The sequence below is a fragment of the Morus notabilis genome, unplaced genomic scaffold (assembly GCF_000414095.1).
Source record: "Morus notabilis unplaced genomic scaffold, ASM41409v2 Scaffold1420, whole genome shotgun sequence".
NCBI classification, from domain to species: Eukaryota; Viridiplantae; Streptophyta; class Magnoliopsida; order Rosales; family Moraceae; genus Morus; species Morus notabilis.
The window spans coordinates 130,323-137,491 of record NW_010361775.1 but is presented as its reverse complement, the minus strand read 5'-3'; positions in this window follow the sequence as shown (position 1 = coordinate 137,491).

The window sequence follows — 7,169 nt, the reverse complement described above, 5'->3', positions numbered from 1 at the left end:
AGGAGAAGACAAAGTGAGGTGAAAATTTGACAGTTGCTGTCTTAAGCAGACCAATTCACTTACTGTGGATGCCAAAGCCCTGTATTTAGCCTCAACAGACGATCGAGAAACCGTAGTTTGCTTCTTGGACTTCCAAGAAACTAGAAAATCACCCAAAAAACACAAAAACCAGTCACAGATTTTTGAGAATCTGTACATGAACCCCAGTCTGCATCAGAAAAGGCCTTCAACTGAATTGGTGAGGTAGCAGAATAAAAGAGACCTTGTCCTGGACTGGCTTTAATGTAACGAAGCAAATGATGAACTGCCTGCAAATGGGGCACTCGGGGTTTTGCTAAATACTGACTCAACTTTTGAACAACAAAGGTAATATCTGGTTGAGTTATAGTGAGATAGAGTAGCCACCCAATCAACCTTCTATACTGAGAAGCATCAAATAAAAGAGCCCCTTCTTCTGCACATAACCGAGCCTTTGCATCCATTGGCACGGTTGCTAGTTTACAGGTAAGAAAACCTAAATCTTCAAGTAACTGCAAGGCATAATGTCTCTGGGAAATCACAATTCCAGCAGCAGACCTGGCTATCTCAAGACCTTTTTAAGTGTCAATGATGTCAAAGTTTGGCCCAGTAATAGTGATATCATCAACATAAACCAATAAGGCAATGAAAGAAGCACCTTCTCCCATAGTGAATAAGGAATAATCGGATTTGGATTATACAAACCCAAACTTGATCAAGGCACAAGCAAACTTAGAATTCTATTGTCGCGAAGCTTGTTTAAGGCCATATATGGACTTGTTGAGTTTGCAAACCAACCTTTCACCAGTGGAGGATTTCGCCCCCTGAATGCCATAGCCAAGAGGAAGATCCATGTAAACTTCTTTAAACAAGTCACCGTTGAGAAAAGCATTATTAACATCTAGTTGAAACAAATGCCATTTCTGGCTCATAGCTAAAGCCAATAGAACCTTTACCGTGACCAACTTAGCCATAGGAGAAAAGGTCTCAAAAATATCAACTCCCTCCTGTTGTGTAAAACCTTTGGCCACTAAACGAGCCTTAAACCTGTCAATCGAACCATCAGGCTTATGCTTAATCTTATACACCCATTTACAACCAATGGAATGTTTTCCTTTAGGCAAAGGAACAATCTGCCAAGTATGATTCGCTTCCATTGCCATTAATTCATCTTTCATGGCATCCCTCCAATCAGCATGCTTTAGTGCTTAATGATAAAACTGAGGCTCTATAGAAGAAGAAACACTCATAACAAACTTCCTATAAGAAGGGGAAAGCTTGCTATAATCAAGCACCTTATACAAAGGATAAAGAACCATGGATGTAGAACTAAGCTCCAAAAGATTACAATGAAAGTCTCTAAGATAAGAGGGAGGCCGAATAAGCCTACTAGATCGTCTTACAGACAAATCAGGTACCTCAGAAACCATTGGTGACGGAGGATCTTCAGGAGAACCAAAATTAGAAAATCTAGGAGAAACCTCATAGTGATTGTAAAGAGAAGAATTAGGTAAAACTAAATCAGGAAAAGGATCAATATTTGAATCATTAGATCCTATAGAGTGAAAGGGAAAAATCTCCTCGTGAAAAATCACATCCTGAGAGATAAAAATTTCCCTAGACTGTAAATCTAGTAATCTATATCCTTTAACACCAGGTGTGTAGCCTAGAAAAACACATGCTTGTGCTCTAGGCTAAAATTTTGTTCGATGAGCCACAAGTGTAGATGCAAAAACTAAACATCCAAAAACTCAGAAAAGAGAGTAATCAACCATTTTGGTAAATAACAACTCATAAGGTGTTTTATAAAGCAACAAAGGTGAAGGAGTTCTGTTTATCAAAAAAGTGGTAGTAAGAATACACTCACCCTAAAACTTGATTGGTACTCTAGTGTAATGACTGAAAAAATCATAGAATTTAAATAATGTAAATTTATTTATTTAAGTCAATGACTTTTCTCAGTAATATACTATCATATTTTTTGACTGAAGGATTTATGGAATTAATATCAATATTCCTAAATTATGTAACAAGTTTTATGATTATTTCATATTTTAAAGAACCAGTAAAGTCAATAGATAAATTCTTACCGCAACTAAGGCGGAAGAATTCTCAGTGCATAGAACAGTTTGAGAATCCTAATTCCAGGAACCTTTTAGTGTAGTATAATGTTAGCAGTGTATAGAGAAATGCTCTGACATTTAAAGATAAAACCCTTAATTCCTAAACAGATAAGAGGGAATTAAAGGGGTAGTGTTTCAGTAAAGAAATTTAGATACAATATGAGTTTAGAAGTCGACAAAGTCGGGAACTGAAATTTCCTGTCAACTAAGTAAATTCTCAAAAAGTTAGTAGGAAGTAATAAGAATAGCTATAAGAATAGAACATTAAGGGGTGATTACCAAGTGTTTACTAAACCTTACTTATGTAAGCAAGATGACATCATGTAAGTAACTAGAAATTTAAGTTAGGTAAGATACTGTTACCGACTTTCAGTCGGCAATAAGGAAAGACGTGCAAAATACTGTGTTAAATCCATAAGTGGGCCAACACATGTATCTTAAGGTTAAGAAGTGAAAAACAATTGAAAAACATCAATTTTAGAGTTTTAGAAATAATTAGAACGAAAAACGGATGAAAAAGGGGTTCGAAAGGCCGAATCGCGTAAATTGGAGTTTCGACTGATTCAAGTGGACCGAGTCAAAGTTTGTTAACCAAGAATTAACCAAAACATCACTCTCAAAAAGTTAGTCAATAATGGTCAAAGTTGACTAAGTTGACCAACTGTCTGAAAAACGCGGATAAAACGCGCACTGGACAGGAAATTAAACTGAACCAAAATAGGATAATTATTAAATAATCATTGGTTGAGATTAAAAGTAACAAAAGAATAGATGGAGGAGATGTTGACATGTGGAAAGGTAGATGAAGGAATGGCCGGCCAAGTTGGTGAAGAAGAAATGGAATATTTTGGTGAATGTTGCAAAAAGGTGCTTGAAAAGTCAAAGTTTGCAAAAATTGGCCCTTGCTTTTGTTTTAGTCGGTTCAAGTGAGGAAATACGGCATATATTGTCCATTTGTATGTGGAAAAGAACCAGAGAGCATCCAAGAAGAATAGAGAGGAAAAAAAATTTCCAACGTGAGAAAAAGTGATTTAGGCCAAAAATCGACGGAGTAACAAAGGAATCGCGTCATCGGAGATTTTCCTTCATTTCCTAAGGTCAGTTTCCAAGTTTTTCTCTTGTTTTCTCTTTTCCTTTGCTGCCATGGATGTGTAAGCAAGTGTGGGAAAATTTTTTCTAGAAATAGGGATTTGCTTGAAATGGTTCAAGAGCTTGGAATCTATTGATCTAAGGTTAGATTTTTGGTTATTTAACCTTGGTTTCTAGCAATTTTTTATATAGAGAATTTTGTTAGAAACATTGAGAAAACCCTAAAACCATGATTAAGATTTATGGTGTATTTGAAAGAGAAAGGATATTGTTGGTGTTTGAAGGTGAAAACAATGGATAAATCGAGCTAAAGTTAGCTCGGGAAACGTAGAAAAATAAGGTGAAACTCTGCCAAAATTTAGTTTGAAAGTTTGAAGTTAAACCTAGTTTTAGTTCAAGAATTTGAGGCTAGAATTGGTTTTAGTTCTAAATAGAAGTTTTAAACTATTTTCTTAGAAAAAAACACTATATAACTGTTAAAATAGTTTTGGTGTTAAACAGAAGAGTTCATTAAGAACTTGAAGTATAATCTCAAGAAAATATTTTGAGTTTGAATCTTGTTTAATGAAAAGTAAGGTTATGGGGATTTGATAAACCTAATTTTTAAATTAGAAACAAGGTTTCATAATCCTTTAAGGTAGAAAAGAGAAAGAAAGCCATAAATAGAGAAGTTAGACTTTCTTACAAGCTTGCTAAAATAGAATAGCAAGTGATAGCTAATCTTACACTCTTAGTGGGAGTTTATTCTCATAAACAAGAAAGAAAGAGAACAGACTCTTTCGCGAATAGAGGATTCCACTTCCTAAAAACAGATAAGTAGGAATCTCGCCTACAGTATGAATAGATTTTAAAATAAATAGTACACATGAATTATATATGTTTGAGTACATTTAAAGTTATGTATGATATGTTATGTCATATTGCATACACTTAAGCAGTGCACATGAATTATATTGTTTTTAGTACATTCCATGTTATAGTATGCTATGCTATGTCATATTGCATACACCTTAATAAGTCATGAAAAACTTATAAGAAGAAACTCAGTTGAGTGCCACCCCAGCCTCTAAGAGGGAGGTAACTCAGGCTCCGCAAGGGAGAAAAAAACAATAATGTCCTCTGAGAGGGAGGCATTCAGTTCAGTTTATAATCACGGTGTCATTGGGGACCTTGCAAACGCTTACGTCCCGATGATTGCATGCCAGTGGTACGAGCACTCGGGCCCATCAGTAAGTAAGATAAGTTCAGATAGTAAGTTCAAACAATAAAACTATGATAAAACATCATAAGTCAGCATAATCAGTTCATGCATATATAGTCATGTGAACTTTCAGGTATTTGGCGTGTAATAGTTCCTACTTGCTGAGTGAAAGCTCATTTCAGAGTATTTATACTGTAGGCAAGCAACCTGCACATAATGCTTGATGGATTGATGGCGAGGCAGCGGACGAGCAGAGTGGAGGTCGGGGAATGGATACCGCACGCAGTTATTTCCGCAGTAGTTTAAAGTTTTAAAGGAAAAGATTTTGTTAAATATGTCTATGAACTTGTGTTTTGGAAGCTTGAAGTAAAATTGTTTAGTTGTGCAAGCTAGCAGGATTCTGAGAAGCAAAATATACCTATATGTAAATTTATGCTTTAGAAAAGGAATTGATTTTGAAGTATAAACCCTTTGCTATGTTCAAAAGTGGAAACCAGAATATATGTCGTTATAGTAATTTAAACAGAATGATACTGCATTCTCTATATAAAAAAGGAATGAAATAGTTTTTAAGAGAAAGAAACTTATGCCTAGAATGCTACAGCATTCGTATACCATTTTATTTAAGTTATAAAGAAAATGCTACAGCATTGGTATAGCATCTTATTTAAGTTATAAAGAAAATGCTACAGCATTCGTATAGCATTTTATTTAAGTTATAAAGAAAATGCTACAATATTCAAATAACATTTTATTTAAGTTATAAAAAGAATGCTACATTCCTATAGCATTTTAAAAAGAATGCTACAGTATTCCTACAGCATTTTAAAAAAATGCTGCAACATTCTAAGTAACATTTAAAAAAAATCTCTTACATTTTTGGAAGTTTCAGAAGTTATAGGTTAAAAGTTAGTTATAGTGTAATGACCGGGAAAAATTTAGGTCTAATCCAGACAGTCTAGTATTTGACCGAAATTCTTTCTGGAATAGTAAGTAGTAGAATTTTAATGTAATCAAGAAAATGTTATGTAAAAACCTTATGTTTGGGGTAAAATTTTCCGAAATATGTAAAGTTATAACATGAATGTTTTACAAAGAAAATTTGTAATATCAGTTATGAATAGTGAAATATCAGTTAAAAATTAGAAATTTTAGCGGGTATATTTTAGTTATGAAAAACTAAAATGTTTGGTTTGTGACCAAATGATCAGCTAGAAAAAGAGTAGAAAAATTAGAAGTAAGGAAAATAGCAAAAGTTCCTGAAACGGAATTTTCCCGAGTCAGTTAAAGCGGGAAACTGCCCAAAAAAAAGAGTACCGCAAGGGTACGCGTTTTGGGCAATTCTGAATCAATTAAGATGATAATTTCAGAAAAGGGAATTGACTAATGAGATACCCAAGAGAAATGGGTTGAATATGAGAAATTTGACTCAGGGTGCTCGGCAGTCCAGAAAAGCAGTATAGAACTTGTACCGGGTGTGAAATTATCGGTACCGGAAAGAAATTCATTTTGAAAAACGGAAAGTTAGGTCTCGACAAGAAAAATGTGGGGAACATAGAACCACTCAAATTAAGGGTTAAACTTAAGTAGAACTAGTAAAATTAAATTATGGAAATTAAATTAATTTCTTTAATTTAATTTAGAAAGTAATATTAGATATTATTAGAAATAATATTATAATATTCATTAATGTCTTTGAAAGAGTCCCACGGAGACATTAGAAGCTACTTTTGTCTTCTTTGCCTAAGTGTGGCTGACCAAAAGTCTTAAAAGAGTCCTACGTGAGGTGAATATGAGTTTGTAAAAAAAAAAGAAAGTGAAATGTATTACGGAAGGAAAACTTGGGGTACATATTAAAGGAATTAAGCATGAGGTGGCTACGTAACTTTTAGATGTAAACATATAGTGCCAAGACATGCTTAATAGGTATGGTGGGTCAATTACTAGCCTTGATGAGTCACGTGCCTTCTTGGCAATAAGAAACTAAAATAATGAAAACTTTCTCAAGCTTATGCACATGTAAGAGAGATACTATGTGGGCATTGAATAGAATGTCCTACAGCAAGAAAAGAAAAACGTGAGAGAGTGAATAAAAAGAAAACATATTAGAGAGAGATAGACGGGGAAAGGGAAATCAAGGAAGATCAAGTATTTTTATCAAAATTTCTTTCATTCAGTCTGGTAGAAACGTAACCTGAGGCATTCTAGCGGAAAGCCTCAACTTCTAGAGGTAAGATTTCGGATTTAAAAATGTGAATTCTATGATTTCTTGAGTTAGATGAATAGTAACCCATCTCAGAAAAACTTCCGTTAAAGTGAAAATTGAAACTGAGGTTTTGTAGAGTATCGTAATAAGAGTTTAACGGTGTAAGTGTTAAGACGATTGAATAAAGTTTTGGTGGATTTCTATCAAAAATCCGTGAGCCTAGATTAAGAAAGAACATATGTTTTGTTCAATTTTATGATGGAATCTGTGTTCAGGAATGTAAATCTTGACTCCAAGTACTGAAATCAGAAGTAGAACGAGTTATTAAAAACTCAGGAAACAAGAAAAATAAGGCGAAACTCTGCCAAAATTTAGTTCGAGTAATTTGAACTAAAACTGGATTTCAAGAGGAATATGGGATTAAAGTGTGAAAAGAAAGATGTTTCGATAATCGGTGATGGTTAGAAACCGAACACAACGAGAATTCACAGTTTTAGACCAAAATTGAAAATTAGGCCCATGACTGAGTAAT